This window comes from Carica papaya, chromosome 8, assembly GCF_054855325.1.
Source record: "Carica papaya isolate Zhongbai chromosome 8, ASM5485532v1, whole genome shotgun sequence".
In the NCBI taxonomy this organism is placed as follows: domain Eukaryota; kingdom Viridiplantae; phylum Streptophyta; class Magnoliopsida; order Brassicales; family Caricaceae; genus Carica; species Carica papaya.
The window spans coordinates 3,530,366-3,545,924 of NC_142316.1; the positions used below are offsets into that span (position 1 = coordinate 3,530,366).

The 15,559-nt window shown below is 43.0% G+C and overlaps 3 non-coding genes and 12 pseudogenes across 3 annotated transcripts; all 15 read left to right on the forward strand.

The window, feature by feature from the left end:
* Positions 1–265: 265 nt before the first annotated feature.
* Positions 266–384, forward strand: LOC148240365 (5S ribosomal RNA; annotated as a pseudogene).
* Positions 385–620: 236 nt separating this feature from the next.
* Positions 621–739, forward strand: LOC148240366 (5S ribosomal RNA; annotated as a pseudogene).
* A 766-nt stretch (positions 740–1,505) lies between these two features.
* Positions 1,506–1,624, forward strand: LOC148240367 (5S ribosomal RNA; annotated as a pseudogene).
* Positions 1,625–2,544: 920 nt separating this feature from the next.
* On the forward strand, positions 2,545–2,663 carry LOC148240368 (5S ribosomal RNA; annotated as a pseudogene).
* A 560-nt stretch (positions 2,664–3,223) lies between these two features.
* LOC148240369 (5S ribosomal RNA) lies at positions 3,224–3,342 on the forward strand. The gene has a single exon (XR_015815913.1). It is a non-coding gene; the product is annotated as a 5S ribosomal RNA (ribosomal RNA).
* Positions 3,343–3,901: 559 nt separating this feature from the next.
* LOC148240370 (5S ribosomal RNA) lies at positions 3,902–4,020 on the forward strand (annotated as a pseudogene).
* A 561-nt stretch (positions 4,021–4,581) lies between these two features.
* Positions 4,582–4,700, forward strand: LOC148240371 (5S ribosomal RNA; annotated as a pseudogene).
* An 882-nt stretch (positions 4,701–5,582) lies between these two features.
* Positions 5,583–5,701, forward strand: LOC148240372 (5S ribosomal RNA; annotated as a pseudogene).
* Positions 5,702–5,910: 209 nt separating this feature from the next.
* Positions 5,911–6,029, forward strand: LOC148240373 (5S ribosomal RNA; annotated as a pseudogene).
* A 560-nt stretch (positions 6,030–6,589) lies between these two features.
* On the forward strand, positions 6,590–6,708 carry LOC148240374 (5S ribosomal RNA; annotated as a pseudogene).
* A 205-nt stretch (positions 6,709–6,913) lies between these two features.
* Positions 6,914–7,032, forward strand: LOC148240375 (5S ribosomal RNA; annotated as a pseudogene).
* A 435-nt stretch (positions 7,033–7,467) lies between these two features.
* On the forward strand, positions 7,468–7,586 carry LOC148240376 (5S ribosomal RNA). Its single transcript, XR_015815724.1, has one exon. It is a non-coding gene; the product is annotated as a 5S ribosomal RNA (ribosomal RNA).
* Positions 7,587–8,141: 555 nt separating this feature from the next.
* Positions 8,142–8,260, forward strand: LOC148240377 (5S ribosomal RNA; annotated as a pseudogene).
* A 205-nt stretch (positions 8,261–8,465) lies between these two features.
* On the forward strand, positions 8,466–8,584 carry LOC148240378 (5S ribosomal RNA; annotated as a pseudogene).
* Positions 8,585–9,023: 439 nt separating this feature from the next.
* LOC148240379 (5S ribosomal RNA) lies at positions 9,024–9,142 on the forward strand. Its single transcript, XR_015815829.1, has one exon. It is a non-coding gene; the product is annotated as a 5S ribosomal RNA (ribosomal RNA).
* The last annotated feature ends 6,417 nt before the right edge of the window (positions 9,143–15,559 follow it).

Genomic DNA, 15,559 nt, shown 5'->3' on the forward strand with positions numbered 1-15,559 from the left:
CGACTGGCGAAAGTAGTACTCGGATGGGTGACCTCCTGCGAAGTCCTCGTGTCGCACCAATTTTTTTTCAGACGGGTCGTTCGACGTTACGCGCGACTGGAACTGGGGTCTGCTGGTTTATACGCAATTGTGAGTCAAGAAGCAGGAGCATTTTAATCGATATTAGAACGAGAAGGAGAGGTGCAGTGTGAACGCACAAGGAAACAATTGATGGGAGGGGGAGGGAAGGAGAAGGAGTGTATGTATTTTCAGCACGAAATGAAACAGGTGCGATCATACCAGCACTAATGCAACGGATTCTATCAGAACTCCGTAGGTAAGGGTGCTTGGGTGAGAGTAGTACTAGCATGGGTTACCTCCTGCGAAGTCCTTATATTTCACCCATTTTCTTGTGAAGTCCTCGTGTTGCACCCATTTTTTTTTCAGATGTACCGTTCGACGTTACGCGCGACTTTAATTACGGTCCGTAGATTTATTCGCAAATATGAGTTACGGCGCCGTGGCATTTTACTAGATGTTTGAACGAGAACGAGAGGTGCAGTGCGCACGCACAAGGAAACAAATGACGGGAGGGGGAAGAAAGGAGAATGAGTTTATGTATTTGCAGCGCGAAATTAAACCGGTGCGATCATACCAGCACTAATGCACCGGATCCCATCATAACTCCGCAGTTAAGTGTGCTTGGGCGAGAGTAGTACTCGGATGGTTGACCTCCTGGGAAGTCCTCGTGTCACACTAATTTCTTTTTCAGACGGGTTGTTCGACGTTACGCGCGATTGGAACTAGGTTCCCCTGGTTTATACGCAAATGTGAGTCAAGAAGCAGGGGCATTTTAATCGATATTAGAATGAGAAGGAGAGATGCAGAGTGCACGCACAATGAAACAAATGACGGGAGGGGGGATGGGTGACCTCTTGGGAAGTCCTCGTGTCACACTAATTTTTTTTTCAGACGGGTCGTTCGATGTTACGCGCGACTGGAACTAGGTTCCCCTGGTTTATACGCAAATGTGAGTCAAGAAGTAGGGGCATTTTAATCGATATTAGAACGAGAAGGAGAGATGCAGAGTGCACGCATAAGGAAACAAATGACGGGAGGGGGGATGGAGGGAGAAAAAGTGTATGTATTAGCAGCGCAAAATGAAACATGAGCAATCATACCAGCACCAATGCAACGGATTCTATCAGAACTCCGCAAGTTAAGGGTGCTTGGGCGAGAGTAGCACTAGGATGGGTGACCTGCTGCGAAGTTCTTATATTTCACCCATTTTCTTAGGAAGTCCTCGTGTTGCACCCATTTTCTTTTTTTTAGATGTGTCGTTCGACGTTACGCGCGACTTTAATTATGGTCCGCAGATTTATTCGCAAATGTGAGTCACGGCGCCGTGGCATTTTACTTGATATTTGAACGAGAACGGGAGGTGCAGTGCGCACGCACAAGAAAACAAATGACGGAAGGGGGAAGAAAAGAGAAGGACTATATGTATTTGCAGCGCGGAATTAAACGGGTGCGGTCATACCAGCACAAATGCACTGGATCCCATCAAAACTCCGCAGTTAAGTGTGCTTTGGCGAAAGTAGTACAATGATGGGTTATCTCCTGGGAAGTTCTCGTGTTGCACCCATTTTCTTTTTTTCAGATGTGTCGTTCGACGTTACGCGCGATTGGAACTGGGGTCCGCTGGTTTATACGCAAATGTGAGTCAAGAAGCAGGGGCATTTTAATCGATATTAGAACGAGAATGAGAGGTGCAGTGTGAACGCACAAGGAAACAATTGACGGGAGGGGGAGGGAAGGAGAAGGAGTGTATGTATTTTCAGCACGAAATGAAACAGATGCGATCATACCAGCACTAATGCAACGGATTCTATCAGAACTCCGTAGGTAAGGGTGCTTGGGCGAGAGTAGTACTAGCATGGGTTACCTCCTGCGAAGTCCTTATATTTCACCCATTTTCTTGTGAAGTCCTCGTGTTGCACCCATTTTCTTTTTTTCAGATGTGCCGTTCGACGTTACGCGCAACTTTAATTATGGTAAGCAGATTTATTCACAAATGTGAGTCACGGCGCCGTGGCATTTTACTTGATATTTGAACGAGAACGAGAGGTGCAGTGCGCACGCACAAGGAAACAAATGACGGGAGGGGGAAGAAAGGAGAAGGTGTGTATGTATTTGCAGCGCGAAATGAAACAGGTGCGATCATACCAGCACTAATGCAACGGATTCTATCAGAACTCCGTAGGTAAGGGTGCTTGGGAGAAAGTAGTACTAGCATGGGTTACCTCCTTCGAAGTCCTTATATTTCACCCATTTTCTTGTAAAGTCCTCGTGTTGCACCCATTTTTTTGCAGATGATTCTTTCGAGTTACGCACGACTTGTATTATGGTCCTCAGGTTTATTCGCAAATGTCAGTCACGGTGCTGTAACATTTTACTTGATATTAGAACGAGAACTGGAGGTGCAGTGCGCACGCACAAGGAAACAAATGACGGGAGGGGGAAGAAAGGGGAATGAGTTTATGTATTTGCAACGCAAAATTAAACAGGTGCGATTATACCAGCACTATTGCAATGGATCCCATAAGAACTCCGCAGTTAAGTGTGCTTGGGCGAGAGTAGTACTCGGATGGGTGACCTCTTGGGAAGTACTCGTGTCGCACTAATTTTTTTTTCAGACGGGTCGTTCGATGTTATGCGCGACTGCAACTAGGGTCCACTGGTTTATACGCAAATGTGAGTCAAGAAGCAGGGGCATTTTAATCGATATTAGAACGAGAAGGAGAGATGCAGAGTGCACGCACAAGGAAACAAATGACGGGAGGGGGAGGGAAGGAGAAAGAGTGTATGTATTTTCAGCACGAAATGAAACAGGTGCGATCATACCAGCACCAATGCATCGGATTCTATCAGAACTCCGTAGGTAAGGGTGCTATGGCGAGAGTAGTACTAGCATGGGTTACCTCCTGTGAAGTCCTTATATTTCACCCATTTTCTTGTGAAGTCCTCGTGTTGCACCCATTTTTTTGTAGATGATTCTTTCGACGTTACGCGCGACTTGAATTATGGTCCTCAGGTTTATTCGCAAATGTGAGTCAAGGCACCGTAGTATTTTACTTGATATTAGAACGAGCACGGGATGTGCAGTGCGCACGCACAAGGAAACAAATGACGGGAGGGGGAACAAAGGAAAAGGAGTTTATGTATTTGCAGCGCGGAATTAAATGGGTGCGATCAAACCAGCACTAATGCACCGGATCCCATCAGAACTCCGCAGTTAAGTGTGCTTGGGCGAGAGTAGTACTCGGATGGGTGACCTCTTGGGAAGTTCTCGTGTCGCACCAATTTTTTTTCAGACGGGTCGTTCGACGTTACGCGCGACTGGAATTAGGGTCCGCTGGTTTATACGCAAATGTGAGTTAAGAAGCAGGGGAATTTAAATCGATATTAGAACGAGAAGGAGAGGTGCAGTGTGAACGCACAAGGAAACAATTGATGGGAGGGGGAGGGAAGGAGAAGGAGTGTATGTATTTGCAGCGCAGAATGAAACAGGTGCGATCATACCAGCACAAATGCAACGGATTCTATCAGAACTCCGTAGGTAAGGGTGATTGGGCGAGAGTAGTACTAGCATGGGTTACCTCCTGTGAAGTTCTTATATTTCACCCATTTTCTTGTGAAGTCCTCGTGTTGCTCCAATTTTTTTGCAGATGATTCTTTCGACGTTACGCGCGACTTGAATTATGATCTTCAGGTTTATTCGCAAATGTGAGTCACGGCGCTGTAGCATTTTACTTGATATTAGAACGAGAACGGGAGGTGCAGTGCACACGCACAAGGAAACAAATGACGAGAGGGGGAAGAAAGGGGAAGGAGTGTATGTATTTGCAGCGCAAAACTAAACATGTGCGATCATACCAGCACTAAAGCCCTAGATCCCATCCGAACTCCGCAGTTAAATGTGCTTGGGCGAGATTAGTACTCGGATGGTTGATCTCTTGGGAAGTCCTCATGTCGCAAAAATTTTTTTTTAGACGGGTCGTTCGACGTTACGCGAGTCTGGAACTAGGGTCTGCTGGTTTATACGCAAATGTGAGTCAAGAAGCAGGGGCATTTTAATCGATATTAGAACGAGAAGGAGAGATGCAGAGTGCACGCACAAGGAAACAAATGACGGGAGGGGGGATGGAGGGAGAAAAAGTGTATGTATTTGCAACGCAGAATGAAACATGAGCAATCATACCAGCACGAATGCAACAGATTCTATCAGAAATCCGCAAGTTAAGGGTGCTTGGGCGAGAGTAGCACTAGGATGGGTGACCTCCTGCGAAATCCTTATATTTCACCCATTTTCTTAGGAAGTTCTCGTGTTGCACCCATTTTTTTGCAGATGATTCTTTCGACGATACGCGCGACTTGAATTATGGTCCTCAGGTTTATTTGCAAATGTGAGTCACGGCACCGTAGCATTTTACTTGATATTAGAACGAGCACGGGAGGTGCAGTGCGCACGCACAAGGAAACAAATGACGGGATGGGGAAGAAAGGAGATGGAGTTTATGTATTTGCAGTGTGGAATTAAACGGGTGCGATCATACCAGCACTAATGCGCCGGATCCCATCAGAACTCCGCAGTTAAGTGTGCTTGGGTGAGAGTAGTAACCGGATTGGTGACCTCTTGGGAAGTCCTTGTGTCGCACCAATTTTTTTTCAGACGGGTCGTTCGACGTTACGCGCGACTGTAACTAGGGTCCGCTGGTTTATACGCAAATGTGAGTCAAGAAGCAGGGGCATTTTAATCGATATTAGAACGCGAAGGACAGGTGCAGTGTGAACGCACAAGGAAACAATTGATGGGAGGAGGAGGGAAGGAGAAGGAGTGTATGTATTATCAGCACGAAATGAAACAGGTGCGATTATACTAGCACTAATGCAACAGATTCTATCAGAACTCCGTAGGTAAGGGTGCTTGGGCGAGAGTAGTACTAGCATGGGTTACCTCCTGCGAAGTCCTTATATTTCACCCATTTTCTTGTGAAGTCCTCGTGTTGCACCCATTTTTTTGCAGATGATTCTTTTGACGTTACGCGCGACTTGATTTATAGTTCGCAGGTTTATTCGCAAATGTGAGTCACGATGCCGTGGCATTTTACGTGATATTAGAACGAGTACGGGAGGTGCAGTGCGCACGCACAAGGAAACAAATGACGGGAGGAGGAAGAAAAGAGAAGGAGTGTATGTATTTGAAGCGCAAAATTAAATAAGTGGCATCATACAAGTACTAATGCAATGGATCCCATCAGAACTATGCAATTAAGTGTGCTTGGGCGAGAGTAGTACTCGGATGGGTGACCTCTTGGGAAGTCCTCGTATCGCAACATTTTTTTTTCCGATTGGTCGTTCGACGTTACGCGCGACTGGAACTATGGTCCGCTGGTTTATACGCAAATGTGAGTCAAGAATCAGGGGTATTTTAATCGATATTAGAACGAGAAGGAGAGGTGCAGTGTGAACGCACAAGGAAACAAATGATGGGAGGGGGGGAGGGAAGAAGGAGTGTATGTATTTTCAGCACGAAATTAAACAGGTGCGGTCACACCAGCACAAATGCACCGGATCCCATCAGAACTCCGCAGTTAAGTATGCTTTGTCGAAAGTAGTACAATGATGGGTTACCTCCTGGGACGTTCTCGTGTTGCACCCATTTTCTTTTTTTCAGATGTGCCGTTCGACGTTACGCGCGACTTTAATTATGGTCCGCAGATTTATTCGCAAATGTGAGTCACGGCACCATGGCATTTTACTTGATATTTGAACGAGAACGTGAGGTGCAGTGCGCACGCACAAGGAAACAAATGACGGGAGGGGGAAGAAAGGAGAATGAGTATATGTATTTGCAGCGCGAAATTAAACAGGTGCGATCATACCAGCACTAATGCACCGGGTCCCATCAAAACTCCGCAGTTAAGTCTGTTTGGGCGAGAGTAGTGCTCGGATGGGTGACCTCCTGCGAAGTCCTCGTGGCGCACCAATTTTTTTTCAGACGGGTCGTTTGACGTTACGTGCGACTGGAACTAGGGTCCACTGGTTTATATGTAAATGTGAGTCAAGAAGCAGGGGCATTTTAATCGATATTAGAACGAAAATGAGAGATGCAGACTGCACGCACAAGGAAACAAATGACGGGAGGGGGGATGGAGGGAGAAAAAGTGTATGTATTTGCAGCGCAGAATGAAACATGAGCAATCATACCAGCACCAATGCAACGGATTCTATCAGAACTCCGCAAGTTAAGGGTGCTTGGGCGAGAGTAGCACTAGGATGGGTGACCTCCTGCGAAGTCCTTATATTTCACCAATTTTCTTAGGAAGTCCTCGTGTTGCACCCATTTTTTTGTAGATGATTCTTTCGACGATACGCGCGACTTGAATTATGGTCCTCAGGTTAATTCACAAATGTGAGTCACGGCACCGTAGCATTTAGTTGATATTAGAACGAGCACGGGAGGTGCAGTGCGCACGCACAAGGAAAAAAATTACGGGAGGGGGAAGAAAGGAGAAGGAGTTTATGTATTTGCAGCGCGAAATTAAACAGGTGCGATCATACCACCACTAATGCACCGGATCCCATCAGAACTCCGCAGTTAAGTGTGCTTTTGCGAGAGTAGTACTCGGAAGGGTGACCTCCTGGGAAGACCTCGTGTCGCAACAATTTTTTTTCAGACAGGTCGTTCGACATTACGCGCGACTGGAACTAGGGTCCGCTGGTTTATAGGCAAATGTGAGTCAAGAAGTAGGGGCATTTTAATCGATATTAGAACAAGAATGAGAGGTGCAGTGTGAATGCACAAGTAAACAATTGACGGGAGGGGGAAGAAAGGAGAAGGAGTGTATGTATTTGCTGCGCAAAATTAAATAGGTGCGATCATACCAGCACTAAAGCCCCGGATCCAATCAGAACTCTGCAGTTAAGTGTGCTTGGGCGAGAGTAGTACTCGGATGGGTGACCACTTAGGAAGCCCTCGTGTTCCACCTTTATTTTTTCGGATGGGTTGTTCGACGTTACGCGCGAATGGAAGAAAGGAGGAGTGTATGTATTTTCAGCACGAAATGAAACAGGTGCGATCATACCAGCACTAATGCAACGGATTCTATCAGAACTCCGCAAGTTAAAGGTGCTTGGGCGAGAGTAGCACTAGGATGGGTGACCTCCTGCGAAGTCCTTATATTTCACCCATTTTCTTAGGAAGTCCTCATGTTGCACCTATTTTTTTGCAGATGATTCTTTCGACGATACGCGTGACTTGAATTATGGTCCTCAGGTTTATTCGTAAATGTGAGTCACGGCATCGTAGCATTTTATTAATATTAGAACGAGCACGGGAGGTGCAGTGCGCACACACAATGAAACAAATGACGGGAGGGGGAAGAAAGGAGAAGGAGTTTATGTATTTGCAGCGCGCAATTAAACTGGTGCAATCATACCAGCACTAATGCACCGGATCCCATCAGAACTCCGCAGTTAAGTGTGCTTGGGCGAGAGTAGTACTCGGATGGGTGACCTCTTGGGAAGTTCTCGTGTCGCACCAATTTTTTTTCAGACGGGTCGTTCGACGTTACGCGCGACTGGAACTAGGGTCCGCTGGTTTATACGCGAATGTGAGTCAAGAAGTAGGGGCATTTTAATCGATATTAGAACGAGAAGGAGAGGTGCAGTGTGAACGCACAAGAAACAATTGATGGGAGGGGGAGGGAATGAGAAGGAGTGTATGTATTTTCAGCACGAAATGAAACAGGTGCGATCATACCAGCACTAATGCAACGGATTCTATCAGAACTCCGTAGGTAAGGGTGTTTGGGGGAGAGTAGTACTAGCATGGGTTACCTCTTGCGAAGTCCTTATATTTCACCCATTTTCTTGTGAAGTCCTCGTGTCGCACCAATTTTTTTTCATACAGGTCGTTCGATGTTACGCGCGTCTGGAACTAGGGTCCGCTGGTTTATACGCAAATGTGAGTCAAGAAGTAGGGGCATTTTAATTGATATTAGAATGAGAACGGGAGGTGCAGAGCGCACGCACAAGGAAACAAATGACGGGAGGGGGAAGAAAGGAGGAGTGTATGTATTTGCAGCGCAAAACTAAACAGGGGCGATCATACCAGCACTAAAGTCCCGGATCCCATCAGAACTCCGCACTTAAGTGTGTTTGGGCGAGATTAGTACTCGGATGGTTGACCTCCTGGGAAGTCCTCGTGTCGCACCAATTTTTTTTCAGACGGGTCGTTCGACGTTACGCGCGACTGGAACTAGGTTCTGCTGGTTTATACGCAAATGTGAGTCAAGAAGCAAGGGCATTTTAATCGATATTAGAACGAGAATGAGAGGTGCAGTGTGAATGCACAAGGAAACAATTGACGGGAGGGGGAAGAAAGAAGAAGGAGTGTATGTATTTGCAGCGCGAAATTAAACAGGTGTGATCATACCAGCACTAAAGCCCCGGATCCCATCAGAACTCCGCAGTTATGTGTGCTTGGGCGAGAGTAGTACTGAGAAGGGTGACCACTTGGGAAGCCCTCGTGTTGCACCTATTTTTTTTCGGATGGGTTGTTCGACGTTACGCACGAATGGAAGAAAAGAGAAGGAGTGTATGTATTTTCAGCACGAAAAGAAACAGGTGCGATCATACCAGCACTAATGCAACGGATTCTATCAGAACTCCGCAATTTAAGGGTGCTTAGGCGAGAGTAGCACTAGCATGGGTGACCTCTTGCGATGTCCTTATATTTCACTCATTTTCTTAGGAAGTCCTCGTGTTGCACCTATTTTTTTGCAGATGATTCTTTCGACGATACGCGCGACTTGAATTATGGTCCTCAGGTTTATTTGCAAATGTGAGTCATGGCACCGTAGCATTTTACTTGATATTAGAACGAGCACGGGAGGTGCAGTGTGCACGCACAATGAAACAAATGACGGGAGGGGGAAGAAAGGAGAAGGAGTTTATGTATTTGCAGCGCAGAATTAAACTGGTGCGATCATACCAGCACTAATGCACCGGATCCCATCAGAACTCCGCAGTTAAGTGTGCTTGGGCGAGAGTAGTACTCGGATGGGTGACCTCTTGGGAAGTTCTCGTGTCGCACCAATTTTTTTTCGGATAGGTCGTTCGACGTTACGCGCGCATGCAATTATAAACCGCTGGTTCATTCGCAAAGGTGAGTCACAGTGCCGGGGCATTTTACATGATATTAGAACGAGAAAAAGAGATGCAGAGTGCACGCACAAGGAAACAAATGATGGGAGAGGGGATGGAGAGAGAAAGAGTGTATGTATTTGCAGCGCAGAATGAAACATGAGCGATCATACCAGCACCAATGCAACGGATTCTATCAGAACTCCGCAAGTTAATGGTGTTTGGGCGAGAGCAGCACTAGGATGGGTGACCTCATGCGAATTCCTTATATTTCACCTATTTTCTTAGGAAGTCCTCGTGTTGCACCCATTTTTTTGCAGATGATTCTTTCGACGTTACGTGCGACTTGAATTATGGTCCTCTGGTTTATTCGCAAATGTGAGTCACGGCACCGTAGCATTTTACTTGATATTAGAACGAGCACGGGAGGTGCAGTGCGCACGCACAAGAAAAGCTACAGATCTCCTTGACTGATGTTAATTTTTTCCAGCCGAGCATTGCCTCAACTTTTTCGGAGTTCACTGATACTTCATCCTTTGATATGATGTACCCTATGAAGGTAGTTTACTTGAGCCAGAACCCACACTTACTCAACTTTACATATAACTTCTTCTCTCTAAGAACCTGCAAAACCTGAGTCAGATGGTGAGCGTGTTCCTTTCTGCTTTTTAAATAGACTAAGATATCATCGATAAATACAATGACGAATTGATCCAAGAATTGTCTGAAAATCTTATTCATCAAATCCATGAAGATGGTTGGTCCGTTGGTTAGTCCAAATAGCATGACTAGGAACTCATAGTGTCCGTACCTAGTTCGAATGGCTATTTTGGGAATGTCTTCTGCCCTGATCTTTACCTGATGGTAACCTTAACACAAGTCTATCTTGGAGGAGACTTGGGTACCCTGTAACTGATCAAAAAGGTCATCGATCGTAGGGAATGGGTATTTATTCTTGATCGTGACCCTGTTTAGACCTCTGTATTTGATACATAACCTCAACATCTCATCTCCCTTTCTTACAAATATGACTCCAGCACCCCAATGGGGTACACTATGTCAGATGAATCTACTATCCTACAATTCATTGATCTATTTCCTCAGCTCCTCCATCTCAACACGACTCATGCGGTAAGGAACAAGCAAAATGGGCTGAGTGTCTGGCTGAATGTTTATGGTGAATTCGACTTCTCTGTCCAGTGGCAGTCCAAGTAGTTCATCCGAGAACACATCCAGAAAGTCTTAGACTACCAGAATCTCTTTAATACAATTTTCTTTCTTAGATTTGTCTAGTTAGAGAAAACAGTCGGGTTAAAGTACTTAATAATAGGAAAATTTGTCATGAGAGAACAAATGTTAAAGAATTTTATTAATTTATAAATGACTTCTCATTAGGAGGGTTGAATACAAGTTTTTTATGAAAACAATCTACGGTTGTGTGATACGACGCTAGCCAGTTCATTCATATGATTACATCAAAGTCCCTCGTGTCAATCTCTATTAAGTCTACACTCAATTTTCGATCTGCTATATCTATGACACAAACTCTATATATAACATCCCCCAATAGTGTCATACTCTTAGGAGTAGACACAAACAACACAAAATCAAGTCTTTCAGGTAATACAGTTAAGTCCGATGCAAAAATATGTAAAACAAATGAATGTGAGGCACCAGTATCAATCACAAGATGATTACAAATAGTGTACGTACCATATACCACATTTGGGTCGACTTTTGCATCTTGTTGAGTGAGGTTGTAAGTCTTGCCCTAAATAGGAGGTCTGGTCTAGTTCTGGTTCTGGTTCCTCAGGCACTCCCTCACATAATGCTGGACACTCCCACATATGTGACATGTATTATTAAGGTGATAGCAGAGTCGGTCTCATGATCCCTGCCACAATGCTGGCAAATCCTACCGCGTCCTGTTGTTGGAATCTGGAGGGGAGCCTGAGTCATCGACCTAGGCCTCTTATTCTATTGAACATGTGCAATAGGTGCTGGTTTATGATATGAAGCCGAGGGCCTGAGGTTCCTTGTTGCTGGAGGAAGGTTCCTCTCTACTAGCTCTGTCTTGGCCAGAACAGCCGAATACGTACTAAGTTGGAACACATACAGCTGTTGTCTGATCTCAGGACGAAGACCTCACTCAAACTTTCTTGCCTTTCTGCCTTCATCTATCATGCTTTCAAGAGAATACCGGCTCAACTCTAAGAACTTTCGAGCATATTCTGATACGATCATGTCACTCTGGACCAGGTGTGCAAACTTTATTTCTTTTAGATGTTAGAGATGCTCTGGAAGGTACTTTGCATTAAAGGTTGTCAAGAATTATTCTCAAATAATTGGAACGGGTAGGGTGGCCTGCTTGAGTTGTCACCAGTGGTCTTCTCTCCCACCAGCATATAGGTGGCAAGTATGACCCTCTGTTCAGAAATCACTCCGAGAGTCGTGAAGGCTTTCTCTATCTCAGTCAGCTAGTACTCGGTCTCTTTAAATGAGGATATCGCTGTAAAAATAGATGGATTTAGTCTTTTATACTTCTCAATATAGTCTGGGTCCATCATGGGAGGAATCCCGTGGAAGAGGGACTGGATTGTGCTGAGGATGGACTGGATGGCCATGTGGTGGTACTGGATGATATGGTGGAGGCACCAGATTGTATTGTGGTGGTGCTGGGTGATGCGGTTGAGGTACTGGACTATACTGTAGTGGTGCCGGGTGGTATTGTGGCTGGGGCACTGGATCATATTGTGGTAGTGTTGAATGGTACTGTGGAGGAGCAGAGTCGTACCGGGGTGGCTCAAGATCCTCTCGCTACAGGGGTGGCTCAATCTGTGGCAGTGGGGGAGGGTCAAGTAGCTCCCTCCTTTCCTCCCAGACCTACTAGACAACGATGAGTCTCTCCAGCATTTCAGATAGCCGGTTAACATCCTCTCGAAGCGAACCCACCCGGGTTGTTCGGTTTAGTGGGGGTCTTCCTCTCCTCATCTATCTGTGCCTGCATTTCACAAGGAACAGTTGAGTGATAATTCATAGTTTTTAGTGTTTCCTAAGGATTTTGTGTAAGAAATAGTTCCGATGAACCCGACTCTGATATCAATTGAAATAGCCTGTGAACTCCAAAAGAGATATATTATAATTTAGTGCAAAAGTGAAATAAATAGTTATGGTTTACATTTCTTACACAATAATTAAGATTACTTAATAGGGCTATAAGAATGACCATTTAAAAAAAAATAACGAAAAATTAAATAAATAAATAGAAAATAAACAATTGGGTATCCTATTTACAACCCTCTTGTAGATTGGATTCTGAATCTTGGTTCTCTTGATCTGAAATGGTTAATGAAAGAATGAGCTACACTACCCCAGTAAGAATATCATACTACTCACCGACACATAAATGAAAGTTGAAAAAAATAATGAAAAACAACTAATGGATCTCTTAATTTAAGTAAATTTGTTTATCATAAATAAAATCATTTACCGCATACTTACCGTAGCGAGATTTTCAAAACAACCAACTTATAAAGTAAATAACATAAATAATATTAAAATGTTATATTCAATCAGTCAGAAAAATGACTTTTTCTTTTATCAGTTTACTAATATCCATGGGGGTACATAGGAATGTCCCCATTACGCGTGAAACTATTCAACATTTTCAAATAACGGGTCGTCTTCATACCCCATCCAGTATGGGCGCCAAAAGATATCATCCCTCAATACCCTGTCCGGTATGAGGGTGAAATGGGTGTCCTCATACCCCGTCCGATATGAGCGTCAATTAACAATTATCGATATCTCGTCCAGTATCAAACAACATTTATGGTAGGGTTCCCTATGTATCCAGTCCATCCACCATCTATTAGGATATCCAGTAAAGTTACCATTCATCCATTCACTTAATCATACATTTTCTGTTTACCTTTAATTTCCAATTTAATTCAGATTACCCAGTAGAGTTACGGGAATGACTTTTTTTAAAAAAAATAACGAAAAATCAAATAAATAAATAGAAAATAAACAACTGAGCATCCTACTCGCAACCCTCTTGTAGATCGGGCTCTGAATCTTGATTCTCTTTATCTCAAATGGTTAATGAAAAAATGAGCTACAATAGCTTAATAAGAATATCATACTACTCACCGACACAGAAATGAAGGTTGGTAGAAATCATGAAAAATAACTGATGGACCTCTTAATTTAAGTAAATTTGTTTATCATGAATAAAATTATTTACCGCATACATACCGTAACGAGATTTCCAAAACAACCAACTTATAAAATAAATAACATAAATAATATTAAAATCTTATATTCAATCAGTCAGAACAACGACTTTCTCTTTTATCAGTGTATTGGTATCCATAAGGGTACATAGGGATGTTTTCACTACGCGTGAAATTATTTAACATTTTCAAATAATGGGTCGTCTTCATACCCCTTCCAGTATGAGCGCCAAAAGATATCATCCCTCAATATCTCGTCCGATATGATGATGAAACGGGTGTTCTCATACCCCATCCATATGAACACCAAATTAACAATCATCGATACCTCGTTCAATATAAGACAACGTTTACGGTAGGATTCCCTATGTACCTGGTCCGTCCACCATTTATCAGGATATCTAGTAAAGCTACCGTTCATCCATTCATTTAATCATATATTTTCCGTTTACCTTTAATTTTCAGTTTAATTCAGATTACCCAATAGGGCTACGGGAATTACCTTTTTAAAAGAAATAACAAAAAATAAAATAAATAAATAAATAATAAACAACTGAGCATCCTACTCGCAACCCTCTTGTAGATTAGGTTCTGAATCTAGGTTCTCTTGATCTGAAATGATTAATGAAAGAATGAGGTACACGAGCCCAGTAAGAATATCATACTACTCACCAATACAGAAATGAAGGTTGGTAAAAATCATGAAAAACAACTAATGGATCTCTTAATTTAAGTAAATTTGTTTATCATGAATAAAAATATTTACAGCATACTTACCATAGCGAAATTTCCAAAATGACCAACTTATAAAGTAAATAACATAAATAATATTAAAATCTTATATTCAATCAGTTAGAACAACGACTTTCTCTTTTATCAGTTTACTGGTATCCATGGGGGTACATATGAATGTCCCCACTACGCGTGAAACTATTCAACATTTTCAAATAACGGGCCGTCTCCATAGCCCGTCCAGTAGGGGCGCCAAAAGATATCATCCCTCAATACCCCATCCGGTATAATGGTAAAACGGGCATCCTCAACCCCGTCCAGTATGAGTGTCAAATTAACAATCATCGATATCTCGTCCGGTATGAGACAACGTTTACGGTAGGGTTTCCTATGTACCCGGTCCGTCTATCATCTATCAGGATATACAGTAAAGCTATTGTTTATCCATTCACTTAATCATATATTTTCCGTTTACCTTTAATTTCCAGTTTTTCAATTTAACTGTAATCACATAAAAAAAGCGATACATTCATCAAGAAAACACAATTGAATTACCATATCAATTCAAGTGTATTATCGTGCATTCAAAACTGTAAAATCAATCAATCAGGTAAACATGACAAACAATAATAAATAATCGGTTCCGCCTCCATTAGTGACTTGTAATTAATTATGGATATTTTTTAAATTACACAAAATATCGTATTATTATTAATTAAACTTCAATTCCATAACAGGGAATAAGGTGAGAGATTCTTAGTCGAATTAGTGAACGTTTAATTTTTTACTGCGCCTATTGGCGGTCCCCGGGTTTCTTGAATTTTTCTGCGGGAATTAAAACGCGTTTCAAATACCTAGAAATACCTCAAAAACTCAAAATCAGTGTTAGAAACCTTTTTGGCCAATTTTGGAATTTCGACACGGCGGCTCCGCCGTACTCTAGTGACAGCATCGCCGCCCGCAACGGTGGTTTACCTCGGGTTGGTTGTTTTCGGTCGGTTTTGTACCAATCTCTGCGAGAAAATACGTTAAGGGGATTTGGTTGGCCGAAAAAAGTCAAAAAACCGAAGCTTACCGGCGGCGGAGTTCTCCGGTGTGATGGCTCCACCGGCTCACGTTCGCAGTTGGGTATTTTGCTTTGGTCAACCTGTAGAAAAAGAGATGATGATTATAATGGTGAAAAAATTACACGAATCAAGAATCGGAAAAGGACTTATCGAAGACGGTTTTTGCAAATTTTTAGATATAAAAATTTTGAGATTTACCAATATTTTGCATATACAAAATTTGAAAAAAATACTTGTAGTTTCAAATAATCACTGGCATAGAATCTTATAATATATTTTATAAATAGTATTGATATAAAGTTATGATGGTTATGTTATTATCTATATAAAACTAGT